This window comes from Sciurus carolinensis, chromosome X, assembly GCF_902686445.1.
Source record: "Sciurus carolinensis chromosome X, mSciCar1.2, whole genome shotgun sequence".
NCBI classification, from domain to species: Eukaryota; Metazoa; Chordata; class Mammalia; order Rodentia; family Sciuridae; genus Sciurus; species Sciurus carolinensis.
In genome coordinates this window covers 110,742,231-110,761,704 of record NC_062232.1, presented here as the reverse complement: position 1 = coordinate 110,761,704, position 19,474 = coordinate 110,742,231, and the positions used below count along the sequence as shown (strand labels likewise).

The 19,474-nt window shown below is 47.8% G+C and overlaps 1 long non-coding RNA gene across 2 annotated transcripts in view; it reads left to right on the top strand.

Moving 5' to 3' along the window:
- LOC124972660 (uncharacterized) overlaps window positions 1-19,474 on the top strand; it is a 39,212-nt gene that overhangs the window by 12,417 nt on the left and 7,321 nt on the right. For both annotated transcript variants that reach the window (XR_007106480.1, XR_007106481.1), the window contains exons 3-7: window positions 1,292-1,440; window positions 9,565-9,732; window positions 10,566-10,714; window positions 16,331-16,478; window positions 18,744-18,941. This is a non-coding gene — a long non-coding RNA (uncharacterized LOC124972660). The remainder of the gene's footprint in view (window positions 1-1,291; window positions 1,441-9,564; window positions 9,733-10,565; window positions 10,715-16,330; window positions 16,479-18,743; window positions 18,942-19,474) is intronic.

Sequence of the window (19,474 nt, the reverse complement as noted above, 5' to 3'; positions counted from 1 at the left end):
TTTGTAAATAGACAGAGACTTTAATAAAAGCCTGAAGCAGCATATGGATGGAGGTCCTATCTTGGTCAATGTTCTCTGGGGGCATTCCCGTTGGTAACTGAATTGGAAAGGCATGGCCTTTTTCTATCTTGCCATGTTGTGTGAATGTAGGAATTTCAGGAAACTCAGTGTTGCTCTAGTATGTACTTAGACTTTAATACAATATGGAGAGAGGAGAATTATAAATCTAGGATCTTGGTTGTACTATAATATATAAATAATATGTATAAAATATATTTCTTATAATATACTTTAAAACAACAACTCTGTGTATATGTGTATTAATGTCTTTAATATTTTTTTGTATACATAACTTTTAAACAGTAGAATTATGTATATCACCGCATATTAGTAAATAAGAACACAGTGAAAAAAATATGGAGAGAGGATGTATTGCATTAAGCATATATATTTTATCAATGTATACATAGATATAACCATTGAAGGATTTTATGTGAAAAAAACCCGTTAATAAACACAAAATGCTTTGCAAAGACCAGTCCAATACATGAGACCTTTATGAATGGTTTAAAAGTTCATGAAACCCAAGTCTTGCAAATGTTTCATGACATTATCAGACACTTCCCAGGAATCGGAAGTGAAATTAGGGTGTGTAAACAGAATGCATGGCTCCATGGAATTGAAATGCAAGGGATGGTAGCATCTCACTGTCTGCATAGATGTTTGTATGAATGTGTTAAAAAAATGGACTTGGATAAGTCAAAGATGGTGTGCATGTTACGTGATGTTTTATGGTAGTGGTTTTCTCTCAATCAAAACATGGCTATTTTGTGAATCATTTCCTAGTTCCACATACCAGTGATCAAAGAGAAGAGATAGAACGGATCCCTAGTGAAAACCAGGAATACACATAAGTGGGAAAGCTACGGGAAAGAGTCACAGGACATTCTAGGATATGGGTAAACGGTAGTACTCCTGTGTTTGCTGATGAAGCCGTGATAGAACATGTGTCACCTGTGCTCTAAGAATTTATAGTCAGTCCCATGCAGGTGTCCCTTGTGGTGGGATTGTAGAGCTGGCATTCAGTGGTGAGCTCTCTGGAATCTTCCGTGAGAGCTGCACCTCACACAGGCCTCCCAGGGGGCCCAGCCTGCCTAGAGCCTGGGTCTGAATAGGGAGGAGTCCTCCAGGGGACCTGGGAAGGATGGGAGTCAGGGTGACAACCAAGTGCCTCATGCCTGCATTCCCACTTCCCCAGCCCTTGTTGTAAACATTTTCATCTCCTTCCCAGGCAAGGATACCTGAGGTTTGCCTCCAAGAGCCCACGACAATCAGATGCCATGAGAAATATCTCTGGAAAAGAAGGTTGAGTGGAGAGCAGAAATGGGAAGACCCGATCACGTGGAAACTGAGTTCTGGAAGGGAGAAGATGCCAAAGGGGTGAGTGGCTAAGGTATTAAGATTGTGGTTTTGAACTGTCTTTTTTTTTCACTCTTGTTCTGTGTGTTCATGTCGTGGAATCCAGGGCTTTGCACACTAGATCTCACATTGATATCCAATGGAAGGGAAAAGCCAAATTCTACGACTGGATTACGTTGTCTCAAATTGAGCCAAATGTCAGGTAGCCATGGTTTCTGAGGTATTTCCTGTCTTCTGGAATCCCCCTTCCTGCATAGGATGGGCACAAGCAGAGCACCTGGAGGCAAGGCTATCTCTGTTTGGTGTGGTAATACTGCCATCCTGACACTGTTTCCTAAACCTCAGAGCCCAGAGCTCTTCCTACACTAAAGCCCCTGCAGGTGAGGAAGGCTGGGCCTGTGGAGGTCCAATGGGGCTAGCTTCAAGCTGGAACTCACAACCTCTCTGTGTCACCCAGGCAGAGGCAAAGCACAAATGCAGAGTCTTGGTGTTGAACCTGGGTGGTGATGGACACCAGGAATGAGCACACAGGTGCCACTGAACACACCTGCCCCTCAACACTTGTAGGAGGGATCCAAGTGCCAAAGCACTGTGCCATCAAGAAAGGGCATGCTTGCTGTTGCTCCAAGGGGAAGAATACAAGGCTGGAAACCTGAAGTGTCTGCCATAGCCATTTTCTCTCTCTCTCGCTCTTTTTTTTTTTTTTTAATTTGAGAGACTCCAGAGGGTGTTTATTTTGCCTGATTATAAAATTCTCATTTTGATATTAAAGAATAAATGAATGACCCGATCCCAGATGATTAACACTTTGCATATTAAATACTCATGTCTGTGGTATATAGTCCATCATTTGAAGAGGCCTAACATCCTGAAATAGCTGAGGCCCTCAGAATGGACAAGTCGCTCACTGTTTGTGACAGAAACCTGTTTTTCTGGGCTCAGCAACTACAAGAAAGGGCGCTTCTCAGTAGGTGATGAGCAAATTCACAGCCGCAGTGTCTTCCAGCACCTGCAGGCAGCCCAGGTGACCCGTTTCCTCAAGTGGCACCCCTCCATGCACACAACTTGTCACCCTCTCTGCTGGAGGTGCTTGGGGAACACCCAGTGATAGCGAGGCCAGCAGTCACAGGTGTCCACTGGGATTTGACCCTGGAAGTGCAGGACACTGGCCTGCACCAGAGGACGGCCAGATGAGCACAGAGGCCTCATGAGGCAGAGAGTGAGGGGGCCTGCTGTCTGAGCAGCCAGCCACCAAGTCAGAACTGAGGAGTACCTGGCCTAGCGCCAGGGCTGGGGTCAGGGCCTGGGCAAGGACCCGCTCAGGACCGCCCAATACAGGCAGCCATGGGGCTGCAGCAAGGGCTTTCAACTGTGGGGCCGTGCCTCGCCAAGGGGCACTTTGGCGGGCCAGGTTGTTTGCCAGGACCACGACGGAATCCACCAGGCCACAGTGGCCCCTGGCTGACTGTGCCAGGTACTGAGTAGGTGGACCCCTGCTTACAACGCAGCCCACGGGAGTGAGCAGGCTCTGCTGTGGCTGCAAACCCTGCAGCAGGGCCTCCGGTGGCAGCAGCGACCCAGAAGTCAAGTCCTGGCCCCGCTTCTCCTTCTGCCAAAAACTGTGCCGCCAGCCGCCACTTCAGGGAACTCGGCTCCTCCTGCCGCTGGGCACCCTGAGCCAGGGCGACCTCCTTCCCTCAGCCCCTGAGTGGGTCCCTTGGCTCCTGTGCACCCAGCGCGTTTCCTAGGTCCCGCCCCACGACTTCCGGTGACCAGTCTCCTGCTGCAGCCGGTCCTCTCGGGGTCCCTGGCTCTCCAGGGTCTCTGCTGAGAGCGCGCCAGGGCCCAGGTCTCCCTCAGGGCCCGGGGAGAAGGCCAGAGGCCCAGATCGCTGCCCAAGCCTCTCCCAACTCCTCCACAAAGCCACATCGTGCCCGCAGCTGGGCCTCCTGGGAAGGAGGCTGTAATGGCGCAGGGCCCCTTGAAACTGGGGCCTCACGATGGCGGTAGTGCTCCAGCTATGGCCACCAGCCCTGCTCCTGCGCGCTCCTCTCCCGCCCTGGCGGTCTGAAAAAACGCCACCAGGAGAGAAAGGCACCAGGAATCATGGCTGCCTTGTGCTTTGCCCACTTCCATGGAGACAAACTATCTTTCAGTGCTGCTTTTCCTTCCAACTCTGCTTTTATTGAAAAATGCTTATGTATTCTGTGATTCTCAGACTCGGTTTGCCCACGTTGGTCAGTACTTGGGGGCAGTTGTGGTGTCTGTGCAGCAGCTTCCAGCTTCTCTGTCCTTCAGTTTTTCATCAGAGCTCACAGGGAGGCCCCAGTGGAATGCCTTCCTCCACTGGGCCTCTGCTCTCTCTGATTTCATGTTCACTGGACGCTGCTCCTTGCATTATTCTCTGTTTCACTCACTCAGTGTTCCTCAGTAGTTGTGAGTGCTAACACCGTGAAGAGAAATGACAAAGTTCAACCTCTTTTACTCTATTTTTGAAATGTCATCAGCTTGGAAACAAAAGTGTAAATACATAGATCTTTTGCAGAGGCAATATGCACATGGTGACATGTCATAGTCCACTTTCTCTGGCCATAACAAAATGATACCTGAAGTTGAGTAGTCTGTAAAGACTAGACATTTCTTGTCCCCAAGGTTCAGAAGACTGGGAAGTCCAAGAGCTTGGCATCTTTAGAGCCCTTGATGGGGGTCTTCCTGCTGAATGTGGAGGAGGCCATCTCAAGGAGACACAGAGGAAGCTTCCTGGAGATCCCTGGCCAGGTCACCTCCGAGTAAACCTTTATTTCGATGGGTAGACTGATCTGTGACTCTGCATGAAGGCAGAGTCCTCATGAACCAATCATCTCCCACATATCCTTCAGTTCCTGGTCACATATAATTTTGGGAAGTAAGTTTGCAACACAGGATATCCAGCTAACAGCCACTGAAAGTTTCTGGAGAAAGTTTTACAATTTCAACAGAAGCCCTAGGGGTGTCTCCTTTTGTGAAGCGATGTTGATGAGGGTTTATTTTCAAGGTTCCCATTTATACTTCAGAGGGAAAATGTTGATGTACAAAACTGGGTGTTGAGGATGTTCATGAACATCATGTCTTCTAAGCTGTGGTGATTACAAATCCTCTCTACTCTCAGCAACAGTATTCATTAATTCAAATTTAATGGAGTTATATATTTTGTGGGAAAGTATACACATATGAAAAGTTTAGTGACCTTGCTTTTGTTGTCCACGCAGTCCTGTTTCTTCATACCTTGGCAGGTGCCATTCTGGAATTTACTAATGAGAAGCACTTATAATCCATGTGACAGAATATAAAACGAAGTGGAAGATGGCTGACCTAGCACATGTGGGGTACTTGATTTGATCCTTAGACCCGCATAAATAATGCGCAGTAAAATGAACCCACAATGTCCATCACCAAGTAGGAAAAAAACATACATGTGTATGTATTCATGTATACATATATATATGTATATCCAACAAAAGTGAAATAAAATGTAAACAGTACACTACAGAACGTAGACATAGAGGCCCATAAAGTCACAGTCAATAGGGGAAGCGTATTTCATGGCATAGGAAAACATTAATGAGGAGACAATATTAGAAAAGGATATAGAGCTCATCATGAGTATCCTGCCCTCCTTACACTGCACATGAGAAAATATGCCTCCAATTCTGTTCATAAGCTAGAGCAGCAGGAATCCCAGAATCCATGCTTGTCTTGGAGCATAGTCCAGGGACAGACCCCTTGGAATGGTGAGTTGTTTGGCAGAATAAATCTCCTCCAGCTTCCAGAGCTTTCCCAGTTGTCTGCTTTCTTTCATGGTCTTTATCCTCCTTTAGGAGACCATTGGATGCTCAGGAAACTCCAGGACCAGTAACACCCTGTAAATGATGACCTGAAGGTTCAGGATCCTAGGGAAAATTAAGATCCACAAGGACCAGAGTCCTGATGACTGAAGAGTAGATTCAGGCCCTGTGTGGTTTCTCTTGAAAAGTGAAAGGAATCAGGTACAGAAAGCTGAGGTGGGAGGGTCTCAAGTTAAAGGCCAGTGTGGCCAACTTGTCAGACTTTGCTTTACCTCCATCCTTCCTCCCTAACTTTCTTTCTTTCCTGGGGATGGGGACCAAGGTCTTCCCTATTAGTTCTCAGCATGGTATCCACTGAAAGGGAAAAACAATATTTTAAAGGTGAAGCATGTTACACATCAAAAGTGGAAATAACATGAAGGATCCACAATTTCTGGGAATTATTCACTTGTCTGTCTTCCTTCCTTCCTTCCTTGTTCAAACTGAGTGGAAGCAGCACAACACCTGGAAGGAAGAAGGCTAGCCCTCTCTCGTGGGACAATACTGCCATCCTGAGGAAATCCCTTGAAGAGGTTCCACTCCTAGCCCATCCTGCAGGCAAGGCCTAACAGCTGAGCAAGACAGGACCCCTGGGAGTCTGAGGGTTCACTTACCAATGGAGGCCTCCCAGCCTGGTTGTCTGAGGCCAGGAGAGAGCAAAGCGTAACTGCAGTCTTGCAGTGTAGAAGCTAGAGCTTTAGGGACAGCAGGACTGAGCATACAGGTACCACCAGTAGTGGCCATTTGTGCTGTTGTCACACAGCTGCATGGACGGATTACTGAGCATTCAGTCCTGAGCCATCTGGACCCTCCTGTGAGAGCTGCACCTAATGTAGGACTCCCAGGGGCCCTATCCTGTCTAGAGGCTGGGTCTGAGTATGGAAGAGGAGTCCAGGGGACCTGGGGAGGATGTGAGTCAGCCTGACAACCAAGTTTCCGGGGCCTACATGCCCTCTTCCCAAGGCCTTGGTGTAGACATTTCCTACTCCTTCCTAGGCGAGCACACCTGAGCTTTGGCATCCAAGAGCAGGAGACAATGGATCCCAAGAGGAAAGGCCAGAGAAAGAAGGCTGAGTGCAGAGCAGAAAGGGGAAGACTTGGTCACGCGGAAAATGGGTGCATAGAGAAGGAGACGAGGCCCATGGGTGAGTGGCTGCGGCCTTGTGCTTTTCTTTCTGATCTTCTTACGTTTTCAGTTTTTTGCTTTTGTTCTGTTTTGTCTTCCAATGTCCTAGGATGAATCACAGGACTTTGTACCTTAGGTCTCACATTGATGTCATTGGAACCCCAAAGCAGAATCTCAGCAGGGGAGCACATTTCCTGAATTTGAACAAAATGCAAGGCAGTCATAGTTTCTGGAGTGTTTTTCTCCTCTCACGATTTTTCTTTTTTTTTCTTTTCATGCTGGAGGGGCACAAACAAGGCATGGGAGGCAAGTCATGCCATTAAGAAAGGGCATGCTTGCTGTTGGTCCAAGGGGAAGAACACAAGACTGTTAACGGGAAGAGCCTGTTTAGGCATTTTTTTTTTCTTTCTTTCTTTCTTCTTCTTTTTTTTTTTTTAATTTGAGAGACTCCACAAAGTGTTTATTTCATTATATTTTATCGTTGTCATTTTAATATTCAAGAATAAAAGAATGACCCATTCCCAAATAATTAACCATTTGCATATTAATCACTATGTCTACAGTCAATAGTGTATCATTTGAACAACAGGGCATGAGGGAAGCCATAGAAGTCCACCTGCACTTGAAGCCTGACATCCTGCAGTTGATGGAGCACCTGGAATGGACACTTTGCTCATAGTCGGTGACAGAAACCCTTTACCCTGGGGGCACTAACTGCAAGGAAGGGCGCTTCTCAGGAGCTCATGAGCCACAGAAAGTCTCATAGGTCTATAGATGAGCAACAGCCGGGCGCACCCAGCAAGCCTGGGCCTCCACAGCTGATTACAGGGGAAATGCCCACTTAGGGCGTCAGAGAACAACACGCTCCCCTCCAGGGGACACTGGGCCAAGTCCTGGCTCCGCTTCCCCTTCTGCCAAAAACGGTGCCGCCAGCCGCCACTTCAGGGAACTCGGCTCCTCCTCGCGCTGGGCACCCTGAGCCAAGGCGACCTCCAGCCCTCAGCCCCTGAGTGGGTCCCTTGGCTCCTGTGCACCCAGCGCGTTTCCTAGGCCCCGCCCCACGACTTCCGGTGACCAGTCTCCTGCTGCAACCGGTCCTCTCGGGGTCCCTGGCTCTCCAGGGTCTCTGCTGAGAGCGCGCCAGGGCCCAGGTCTCCCTCAGGGCCCGGGGAGAAGGCCAGAGGCCCAGATCGCTGCCCAAGCCTCTCCCAACTCCTCCACAAAGCCACATCGTGCCCGCAGCTGGGCCTCCTGGGAAGGAGGCTGTAATGGCGCAGGGCCCCTTGAAACTGGGGCCTCACGATGGCGGTAGTGCTCCAGCTATGGCCACCAGCCCTGCTCCTGTGCGCTCCTCTCCCGCCCTGGCGGTCTGAAAAAACGCCACCAGGAGAGAAAGGCACCAGGAATCATGGCTGCCCTGTGCTTTGCCCAGTTCCCAGGAGACAAACTAGCTCTCAGTACTGCTTTTCCTTCCAACTCTGCTTTTATTGAAATGCTTATGTATTCTGTGATTCTCAGACATGGTTTGCCCACGTTGACCAGGACTTGGGGGCAGTTGTGGTGTCTGTGCAGCGGCCTCCAGCTTCTTTATCCTTCAGTTTTTCATCTGAGCTCAAAGGGAGGCCCCCGTGGAATGCCTTCCTCCACTGGGCCTCTGCTCTCTCTGATTTCATGTTCACTGGACGCTGCTCCTTGCATTATTCTCTGTTTCACTCACTCAGTGTTCCTCAGTAGTTGTGAGTGCTAACACCGTGAAGAGAAATGACAAAGTTCAACCTCTTTTACTCTATTTTTGAAATGTCATCAGCTTGGAAACAAAAGTGTAAATACATAGATCTTCTGCAGAGGCAATATGCACATGGTGACATGTCATAGTCCACTTTCTCTGGCCATAACAAAATGATACCTGAAGTTGAGTAGTCTGTAAAGACTAGACATTTCATGGCCCCAGGGTTAAGGAGAGTGGGAAGTCCAAGAGCTTGGCATCTTTAGAGCCCTTGATGGGGGTCTTCCTGCTGAATGTGGAGGAGGCCATCTCAAGGAGACACAGAGGAAGTTTCTTGGAGATCCCTGGCCAGGTCACCTCCGAGTAAACCTTTATTTCGATGGGTAGACTGATCTGTGACTCTGCATGAAGGCAGAGTACTCATGAACCAATCATCTCCCACATGTCCTTCAGTTCCTGGTCACATATAATTTTGGGAAGTAAGTTTGCAACACAGGATATCCAGCTAACAGCCACTGAAAGTTTCTGGAAAACTTTTACAGTTTCAACAGAAGCCCTAGGGGTGTCTCCTTTTGTGAAGCGATGTTGATGAGGGTTTATTTTCAAGGTTCCCATTTATACTTCAGGGGGAAAGTGTTGATGTACAAAACTGGGTGTTGAGGATGTTCATGAACATCATGTCTTCTAAGCTGTGGTGATCACAAATCCTCTCTACTCTCAGCAACAGTATACATTAATTCAAATGTAATGGAGATATATGTTTTGTGGGAATGTATACACATATGAAAAGTTTAGTGACCTTGCTTTTGTTGTCCACGCAGGCCTGTTTCTTCATACCTTGGCAGGTGCCATTCTGGAATTTACTAATGGGAAGCACTTATAATCCATGTGACAGAATATAAAACGAAGTGGAAGATGGCTGACCTAGCACATGTGGGGTACTTGATTTGATCCTTAGACCCGCATAAATAATGCGCAGTAAAATGAACCCACAATGTCCATCACCAAGTAGGAAAAAAACATACATGTGTATGTATTCATGTATACATATATATATGTATATCCAACAAAAGTGAAATAAAATGTAAACAGTACACTACAGAACGTAGACATAGAGACCCATAAAGTCACAGTCAATAGAGGAACCGTATATCATGCCATAGGAAAACATTAATGAGGAGACAATATTAGAAAAGGATATAGAGCTCATCATGAGTATCCTGCCCTCCTTACACTGCACATGAGAAAATATGCCTCCAATTCTGTTCATAAGCTAGAGCAGTAGGAATCCCAGAATCCATGCTTGTCTTGGAGCATAGTCCAGGGACATACCCCTTGGAATGGTGAGTTGTTAGCTAGAATAAATCTCCCCCAGCTTCCACAGCTTTCTCAGTTGTCTGCTTTCATTCATGCACTTTATCCTCCTTTAGGAGAACATTGGATGCTCAGGAAACTCCAGGACCGGTAACACCCTGTAAATGATGACCTGAAGTTTCAGGATCCTGAGGAAAATTAAGATCCACAAGGACCAGAGTCCTGATGACTGAAGAGTAGATTCAGGCCCTGTGTGGTTTCTCTTGAAAAGTGAAAGGAATCAGGTACAGAAAGCTGAGGTGGGAGGGTCTCAAGTTCAAGGCCAGTGTGGCCAACTTGTCAGACTTTGCTTTACCTCCATTTTCCTCCCTAACTTTCTTTCTTTCCTGGGGATGGGGACCAAGGTCTTCCCTATTAGTTCTCAGCTTGGTATCCACTGGAAGGGAAAAACAAAATTTTAAAGGTGAAGCATGTTACACACCAAAGTGGAAGAAATATGAAGGAGCCACAATTTCTGGGAATTATTGGCTTGTCTGTCTTCCTTCCTTCCTTCCTTGTTCAAACTGAGTGGAAGCAGCAGAACGCCTGGAAGGAAGAAGGCTAGCCCTCTCTCGTGGGACAATACTGCCATCCTGAGGAAATCCCTTGAAGAGGTTCCACTCCTAGCCCATCCTGCAGGCAAGGCCTAACAGCTGAGCAAGACAGGACCCCTGGGAGTCTGAGGGTTCACTTACCAATGGAGGCCTCCCAGCCTGGTTGTCTGAGGCCAGGAGAGAGCAAAGCGTAACTGCAGTCTTGCAGTGTAGAAGCTAGAGCTTTAGGGACAGCAGGACTGAGCATACAGGTACCACCAGTAGTGGCCATTTGTGCTGTTGTCACACAGCTGCATGGACGGATTACTGAGCATTCAGTCCTGAGCCATCTGGACCCTCCTGTGAGAGCTGCACCTAATGTAGGCCTCCCAGGGGCCCTATCCTGCCTAGAGGCTGGGTCTGAGTATGGAGGAGGAGTCCAGGGGACCTGGGGAGGATGTGAGTCAGCCTGACAACCAAGTGTCTTGGGGCCTACATACCCTCTTCCCAAGGCCTTGGTGTAGACATTTCCAACTCTTTCCTAGGCAGGTACACCTGAGCTTTGGCATCCAAGAGCAGGAGACAATGGATCCCAAGAGGAAAGGCCAGAGAAAGAAGACTGAGTGCAGAGCAGAAAGGGGACGACTTGGTCATGTGGAAAATGGGTGCATAGAGACAGAGAGGAGGCCTGTGGGTGAGTGACTGCGGCCTTGTGCTTTTCTTTCTGATCTTCTTAAGTTTTCAGTTTTTTTGTTTTGTTCTGTTTTGTCTTCCAATGTGGTCCTAGGATGAATCATAGGACTTTGTATATTAGGTCTCACATTGATGTCACTGGAACCCCAAAGCAGAATCTCAGCAGGGGAGCACATTTCCTGAATTTGAACAAAATGCAAGGCAGCCATACGTTCTGGAGTGTTTTTCTGCTCTCACGATTTTTCTTTTTTTTTTTCTTTTCATGCTGAAGGGGCAGAAACAACGCACGGGAGGCAAGTCTAGTTAAGGAAACCTTTTAAGAGAATCCCACCTCAAGAGCCCTTTCTGCATGAAAGACTGGCAGATAAGCCAGGAAGGCCCAGTAGCAAGTGTGTTGGGCCGAGATCCAAGTGGGGCATAGCCAGCTCTTTGGTGGGGCCAGGCAGGGCCAAAGCATAAATGCAGAGTCTGTTAGAACCTGATCCACAAGGGACACCAAGTTTCAATACATAGGTGTCCCTAAGACTGTCCTGTCCTGCTGTGGATCCATGGGCTCTAGGACAGTGACATCACAAAAGGGCATTGTGTGTCTTGCTCCAAGGGGACGAACTCAAGGGAAGTGCCCCTAGGAACTGCTTCAGACTTTGAGTGGGTTTCTCTGGTGCAGTCCACACACCTCAGTACCAAGGCCTGGCCCACCCCTTCCGCCCTGTGTCACCATCTCCTGGCTGCTGCTGATCTGTTTGTTTCCTCTCCCTGTCCCAGTTCTATGCAGACAGAGGACCAGTGCCCAGGTCTCCCTCAGGCCACCTGGAGAAGGCAAAGAGGCCCAGCTTGGAGCCCAAGCCCCTTCCAGCTGGCTACACAAAAGCCAGGTCTTCCCCAGCAGCTAGGCCTCCTGGGAAGGAGATGCTAATGCAGCAGACTGCTTGGTAACTATTTCCTCATGATGGTGGGAGTGGCCAGACAAGGCCACCAGCCCTGATCCTGAGTGCTCTTCTCCTGCCCTTCTTGTTCATACCAATGCCAGCTGGAGACAAAGTCACCAGGGACCAGAAGTCCTGATTTTGCCTCCTTCGCTAGAACACGTTCTCAATGGTGCCTTTTCATTTTACATGGTTTCATTTCTTTTTTCCTTTTAAGAATTTAACTTTTGAGTGAGGTTGGCCAGCCCGGACTCAACCTTTCATCCTCTTGCTTCAGCCTCACAGTCCTTTCTGCTTTTGTTTTCCATTTGCAATTAAACCGAGGCATGAATCCTCAGCCCTGCATTATTACTCTACTTGGGAATACCATGAACTCTTCCAAATACCATTGACCTCTCACTTCAGGGATTCCAGAGGACACACCTTGCATTTTGAGAGATACTTCATGCTGTCATTTCCATGTTTGTTCAAGGCCGCGGGTTCCATCAAAACCACTAAGACTGTCTACTTGTGTACAGCACGTTCATGAGGGTGTATTTTAGTTTCAGCTGTTTTCCTTAGGGTGAAATGCAGTTGACGTTCATGGGGTTTGTCGTCCTCAGCTCCTGAAAGCTATGTTCACCAGAAACCTGCTCCAGACGATGATGAGCATTAATTCAAATGCATTATAGGTTTCTTTTTCTCCAATGAAACTAAATGCAGAATAACGGTCCTATATATTTAACAATATCTGTAGAAATATCTAAATTCTATTGGTTCCTTTGAAAGTTCTCCTGCTTGTGCTTTTCTTCCCCTTGGTGCAACCTGATTGTCTTACTTCTTGCCAAAGATGGCTCCTGAGCACGGCTTTGGGACCCACACCTCTAATCCCAGCAATGTGAGAGGCCAAGGCAGGAGGATTGCAAGCTTGAGGCCAGCCTCAACAAAGACTGAGGCCCTAAGTGCTTTATCAAGGCCCTGCCTCAAAATACAAACTTAACAAGCTCTTTTTGGGGGAAGGTCTTAGAATATTATCAGTGGTTAGGCATCCCTGTGTTTAAACCTAGGTCTAAAATAAAATCAATATATAAAAAGGACTAAGGGGAACATACAGTTGAAGGGAATAAAAAAGACAGAACGACCTGTCTTATAATAAGACAATACTGTAAGTCATGTGATAAAATAAAATTTATGAGGAAAAAATTATCCATAAAACACATGAAGACAGATACCCCATAAAGTCATGGTCAGTAGTAGAAGCCTATTTCATGTCATAGGAAAATGTTTTCATGTTTAATAAGGAGACAAAGATAGGAATGGATGCAAAAGAAAGTATAAGTATCAGGCCAGCCTGTGACTGCACATGGGAAACTATGCTTTCCATTTCAGTTCATATGTCTAGAAACACAAGCATTCCTGGATGCCTACTTGTCTTGGAGCACAGCCAAGTACCAGACCCCTTGCATTGGCAAGTTGTTTCCTAGAGAGGGTCTCCTCCAGCTTCCCAGCTTCCTCAGTGGTCTTCTCACATCAGAGACTTTATCCTCCCCAGGAAAGCATTTGATGTCCCAGGAAGTCCAGAGCCTGTACCACTGAGTCAAGGAAGTGACAACTGAATGGACAAGATCCTGTGGAAGAGTAAGTTCCACCAGCACCCCAGTCCTAATGACAGAAGAGCAGATTCAGGCCAGTGTGGTTTCTGATGAGTCCCATACTGGAGGCCCAGTGAGGAAGGTGGTCTCAGGATCCAGGCCAGTGTGACCCACATGCAAAATGCTGTCTCAAAATTCAAAACTTTTCAATGATTTCAAATTGCAAATTCGAATTCCAAAATAAAAAGGCGCCTGCACAGCTTGTTCCATCCCAGAGGGCAGAAGAGAAGGCAGCCATGTTTCCTTGAGCCTTTGTCTCTGGTGGCGTTTTTTCAGACGGGAAGGGCGGGAGAAGAGCGCTCAGGACCAGGGCTGGTGGCCATGTCTGCAGCTCTACTGCCATCGTGAGGACACAGTTTCCAGTCACCCAGCGCCATGAAAGTCTCCTTCCCAGGAGGCCTAGCGGTTGGGAAGACCTGTGCAGTAGGGAGTGGCAAGAGGCTTGGGCTCCCAAGGTGTCTCCTTGACTCCTCCCAGGGCCCTGAGGGACCCTGGACACTGGTGCTCTGATGCAGTATAGAGCCTGCAGAGCTAGGGGCCCGGAGTGGAATGGCAGAGGCCAGGAGGTCCTCCCACAGGAAGTCCTGGGGCTGGGCCTGAGTGCTAGGCTGTGCAGACTGGACCTGAGGGGACTCTTAAAAGGATGATGCAGGCACTGTGCATACTAACTTCTTGTTCAGGTCCTTGGAGCAAGAGATAGCAATCCCTTAGGTGACGTCACCATGCTGTTGTGCTCAAATCCCTTCTACCACCAGGGACAACCACAAGGACAAGTCAGTTCTAGGTGGCATAGGGCAGCATCAGCTGTGTGTCCAGTGGGTCACGTGCGGGCCCAGTTCTCTGGAGGCCAGAGGGCCTGAAGAGAAGGGCAGAGAAGAATTGGAACTTCTTCCAGGGCAGCAAATATGCAAGGAGGAGGAACACTCAACCCTACCCTTGGAAACCTGTTATTCGGTGGAAACTGTGCAAAAATTCACCTGAAATGCATCGGCGTTTTTATAGTCAAAGTTGAACCTATCAAATTTTAAAAGAAAATAGAGGTGTATTTCTTCCTGTCATTGGATGTGACAGTGGTTTCTTGCAGAAATTAGAATAGACAGAGTGGATGGTGAGTGGCCATCTCTTTTTTCCTCAAGGGATGGGATCACCAACATGAAGAGGCAGCAAGCAGAGTGAGAGAAAATAGTTCAATGATCTGGGATCATTCCCACACCCAGAATATTTTGCAGAAGCTGGATCCATAACTTGTGAATTGTGCTGCCTTCAAGATGAGTATTCGAGCATCACCACGGCGTGCTGACCTTATCTTTTCATTGTTAAATTTAAAAAATGGTGTAGCTGGCTGGAATAGTGGTCCCCACCCCTGATTTGAAGAACCTGCATACTGATCTCCACTGTGTGTGCGCTCCTATTCCATCCCACCAAGTGTGTTCAAGCATTCCTAGCCCCAATATTCACCTGGATAGAGACATTTTGTTGTGGGATGGTCCTTGCTGGGATATTCCTGCCATATGTTTCAAACATTCAAAACTCGATATTGATGTGAATCTATGTCAGTGGTGTAAGATTATGCTGCAGACTGTGTGAAATGTCACATGCTCACCTTTTTCTGAGGATAGGAGTACACGTGCTATGTGTGGGTACGTCCATTCTTGTGCATATGCAAGTTTTTTTTTTTTTTTTTTTTTTAGGTGCAAGGGATTAATCACAGGAGCTGTTAACCACTCAGCCATAACCTGTGTTTCACTTTTTTTTTTTTTGAGGCAGGGTTTGTGAGTTGCTTAGCCGTCTCTTAATTGCTGAGTCTGGCTTTGAACGTGTGATCCTCTTGCCTCAGCCTCCCTATTGCCTGGCATTGCAGGCATGCACCACACTGCCCACCTTGCAACTTCTTAAAGTTGTATATTTGCGTGCTGATGGTCAGTAGTAGAAGGATTGTGATGCAATCTGACTTGGGGTCAGGGACTTATATCTTTAGCTTTCTTAGTTTGTAAACAAATAGAGACTTTAATGAAAGTCCGAAGCAGCATGTGAATGGAGGACCTATCCTGATCAAGGTTCCCTGGGGGCAGTCATGTTGGTGACTGAATTGGAAAGGCATGGACTTTTGCTATCTTGCCTTGTGTTCAATGTAGGGTTTTTAAAAAATTCAAAGTTCTCTAATATGTACTTAGGAATTAATGGAATATGAAGAAGAGGTATTGCATTAAAAATATAGGTTATATCAATTAATACATATATATAACTGGTGAAGGATTTTATATGAAAAATTGTTAAATAAGCAGAAAATGCTTTGTGTATACCAGTCCATTACATGAAACCTTTGTGAATGGTTTAAAAGTTCCTGACACCCAATCTTGCAAATGATTCATGACACTACCACACACTGCCTGGGATTCAGAAGTGAAATTAGGGTGTGTAAACAGAATGCATGACTCCATGTAATTGAAATTGAAATGCAAATCGATTTTAGGAACTCTCTGTCAGCATAGATGTTTGTATGGATGTGTTGAAGAAACGCAATTGAAAAAGTCATCCACAGTGTGTCTTATAGGATGTTTTATGGTAGTGGTTTTCTCTCAATTATAACGTGGCTATTTTCCGAAACCTTGCAAGTTCCATCTCACAGTGATCAAAGAGAAGAGATAGAACGGATCCCTAGTGACAACCAGGAATACACATAGGTGGGAAAGAAATGGGAAAGAGTCACTGGACATTCTATGATATGGGTAAACGCTGGGGCTATGATGTTAGCTGATGAAGCCATGTTAGAACATGTGTCACCTGTGCTCTAAGAATTTACATTCACTCCGATGCAGGTGTCCCTTCAGGTGGGATTGTAGAGTTGCATTCAGTGGTGAGCTCTCTGGACACTCCTGTGAGAGCTGCACCTCACACAGGCCTCCAAGGGGGCCCAGCCTACCTAGAGCCTGGATATGAATAGGGAGGAGTCCTCCAGGGGACCTGGGAAGGATGGGAGTCACGGTGACAACCAAGTGCCTCATGCATACATTCCCACTTCCCCAGCCCTTGCTATAAACATTTTCATCTCCTTCCGAGGCAAGGATACCTGAGGTTTGCCTCCAAGAGCCCACGACAATCAGATGCCATGAGGAATCGCTGCAGAAAGAAGGTTGAGTGGAGAGCAGAAATGGGAAGACCCGATCACGTGGAAACTGAGTTCTGGAAGGGAGAAGATGCCAAAGGGGTGAGTGGCTAAGGTATTAAGATTGTGGTTTTGAACTGTGTCTTTTTTTCTCTCTCATGTTCTGTGTGTTCATGTCGTGGAATCCAGGGCTTTGCACACTAGATCTCACATTGATATCCAATGGAAGGGAAAAGCCAAATTCTAGGAGTGGATCACGTTGTCTCAAATTGAGCCAAATGTCAGGTAGCCATGGTTTCTGAGGTATTTCCTGTCTTCTGGAATCCCCCTTCCTGCATAGGATGGGCACAGACAGAGCACCTGGAGGCAAGGCTATCTGTTTGGTGTGGTAATACTGCCATCCTGACACTGTTTCCTAAACCTCAGAGCCCAGAGCTCTTCCTGCACTAAAGCCCCTGCAGGTGAGGCAGGCTGGGCCTGTGGAGGTCCAATGGGGCCAGCTTCAAGCTGGAACTCACAACCTCTCTGTGTCACCCAGGCACAGGCAAAGCACAAATGCAGAGTCTTGGTGTTGAACCTGGGTGGTGATGGACACCAGGAATGAGCACACAGGTCCCACTGAACAGACCTGCCCCTCAACACTTGTAGGAGGGATCCAAGTGCCAAAGCACCGTGCCATCAAGAAAGGGCATGCTTGCTGTTGCTCCAAGGGGAAGAACACAGGCTGGAAACCTGAAGTGTCTGCATTAGCCATTGTCTCTCTCTCTCTCTCTCTCTCTTTTTGTTTTTTTTTTTTTTTTTCTTTTTTCTAAATTTGAGAGACTCCAGAGGTTGTTTATTTTGCTGGATTGTAAAATTCTCTTTTGGATATTAAAGAATAAATGAATGACCCGATCCCAGATGATTAACACTTTGCATATTAAATACTCATGTCTGTGGTATATAGTCCATCATTTGAAGATGCCTAACATCCTGAAATAGCTGAGGCCCCCAGAATGGACAAGTCGCTCACTGTTTGTGACAGAAACCTGTTTTTCTGGGCACCAACTCAGAGCTGAGGAGTACCTGGCCTAGCGCCAGGGCTGGGGTCAGGGCCTGGGCAAGGACCCGCTCACGACCGCCCAATACAGGCAGCCATGGGGGCTGCAGCAAGGGCTTTCAACTGTGGGGCCGTGCCTCGCCAAGGGGCACTTTGGCGGGCCAGGTTGTTTGTCAGGACCACGACAGAATCCACCAGGCCACAGTGGCCCCTGGTGACTGTGCCAGGTACTGAGCAGGTGGACCCCTGCGCACAATGCAGCCGACGGGAGTGAGCAGGCTCTGCTGTGGCTGCAAACCCTGCAGCAGGGCCTCGGGTGGCAGCAGCGACCCAGAAATCAAGTCCTGGCCCCGCTTCTCCTTCTGCCAAAAACTGTGCCGCCAGCCGCCACTTCAGGGAACTCGGCTCCTCCTGCCGCTGGGCACCCTGAGCCAAGGCGACCTCCTTCCCTCAGCCCCTGAGTGGGTCCCTTGGCTCCTGTGCACCCAGCGCGTTTCCTAGGCCCCGCCCCACGACTTCCGGTGACCAGTCTCCTGCTGCAGCCGGTCCTCTCGGGGTCCCTGGCTCTCCAGGGTCTCTGCTGAGAGCGCGCCAGGGCCCAGGTCTCCCTCAGGGCCCGGGGAGAAGGCCAGAGGCCCAGATCGCTGCCCAAGCCTCTCCCAACTCCTCCACAAAGCCACATCGTGCCCGCAGCTGGGCCGCCTGGGAAGGAGGCTGTAATGGCGCAGGGCCCCTTGAAACTGGGGCCTCACGATGGCGGTAGTGCTCCAGCTATGGCCACCAGCCCTGCTCCTGCGCGCTCCTCTCCCGCCCTGGCGGTCTGAAAAAACGCCACCTGGAGAGAAAGGCACCAGGAAACCTGGCTACCTTGTGCTTTGCCCACTTCCATGGAGACAAACTAGCTCTCAGTGCTGCTTTTCCTTCCAACTCTGCTTTTATTGAAAAATGCTTATGTATTCTGTGATTCTCAGACATGGTTTGCCCACGTTGACCAGGACTTGGGGACAGTTGTGGTGTCTGTGCAGCGGCCTCCAGCTTCTCTATCCTTCAGTTTTTCATCAGAGCTCACAGGGAGGCCCCAGTGGAATGCCTTCCTCCCCTGGGTCTCTGTTCTCTCTGATTTCATGTTAGGTTGGGCCCTGCTCCTTGCATTATTCTCTGTTTCACTCACTCAGTTATCCTCCCTCAGTAGTTGTGAGTGCTAACCCCAGGTGAGAGAAATGACAAAGTTCAACTAATTTTACTCAATTTTCAGCTTGGAAACAAAAATGTTAATACATAAGTCTTCTGGCATACTAATTTGCACATGCTGACCTGTCTTACTCCAGGTACTGTGGCCATAGCAAAATGATACCTGAAGCTGAGTAATCTGTAACGACTACACATTTCTTGGCCCCATTGTTCCTAACACTGTGATGTCCAAGAGCTTGGCGATGGCAGAGCCTTTGATGAGGGTCTTCCTGCTGAAGGTGGAGGAGGCCATCTCAAGGAGAGACAGAGGAAGGGTCTTGGAGATCCTTGACTAGGTAACTCCTGAGCAAACCTTTATTTCCTCGGGTGGACTGATCTGTGACGCTGGGTGAAGGCAGAATCCTCATGAACCAATCATCTCTCATATGTCCTTCAGTTCCTGGTGACATACAATTTTGGAGAGTAAGTTTGCAATACAGGATCCCCAGGGCACAGCTACTGAGACCATACCATGGAGAAACTCTTACAGTTTCAAAAGAAGCACTAGGGGCGTCTCCTTTTCTGAAGTGATGTTCATGAGGGTTTATTTTCGAGGTCCCCATTTACACTTCAGGGAGAGAATATTGATGTACAAAACTGGGTGTTGATGATATTCATGAACATCATGTCATCTAAGCTGTGGTGATTACAAATCTTCTCTACTCTCAGCAACAGTATACATTAATTCAAATTTAATGGAGATGTATGTTTTGTGGGAAAGTATACACATGAAAAGTTTAGTGACCTTGCTTTTCTTGTCCACACAAGCCTGTTTCTTCACACCTTGGCAGGTGCCATTGTAGAATTTACTAATGAGAGGCGGTCATAA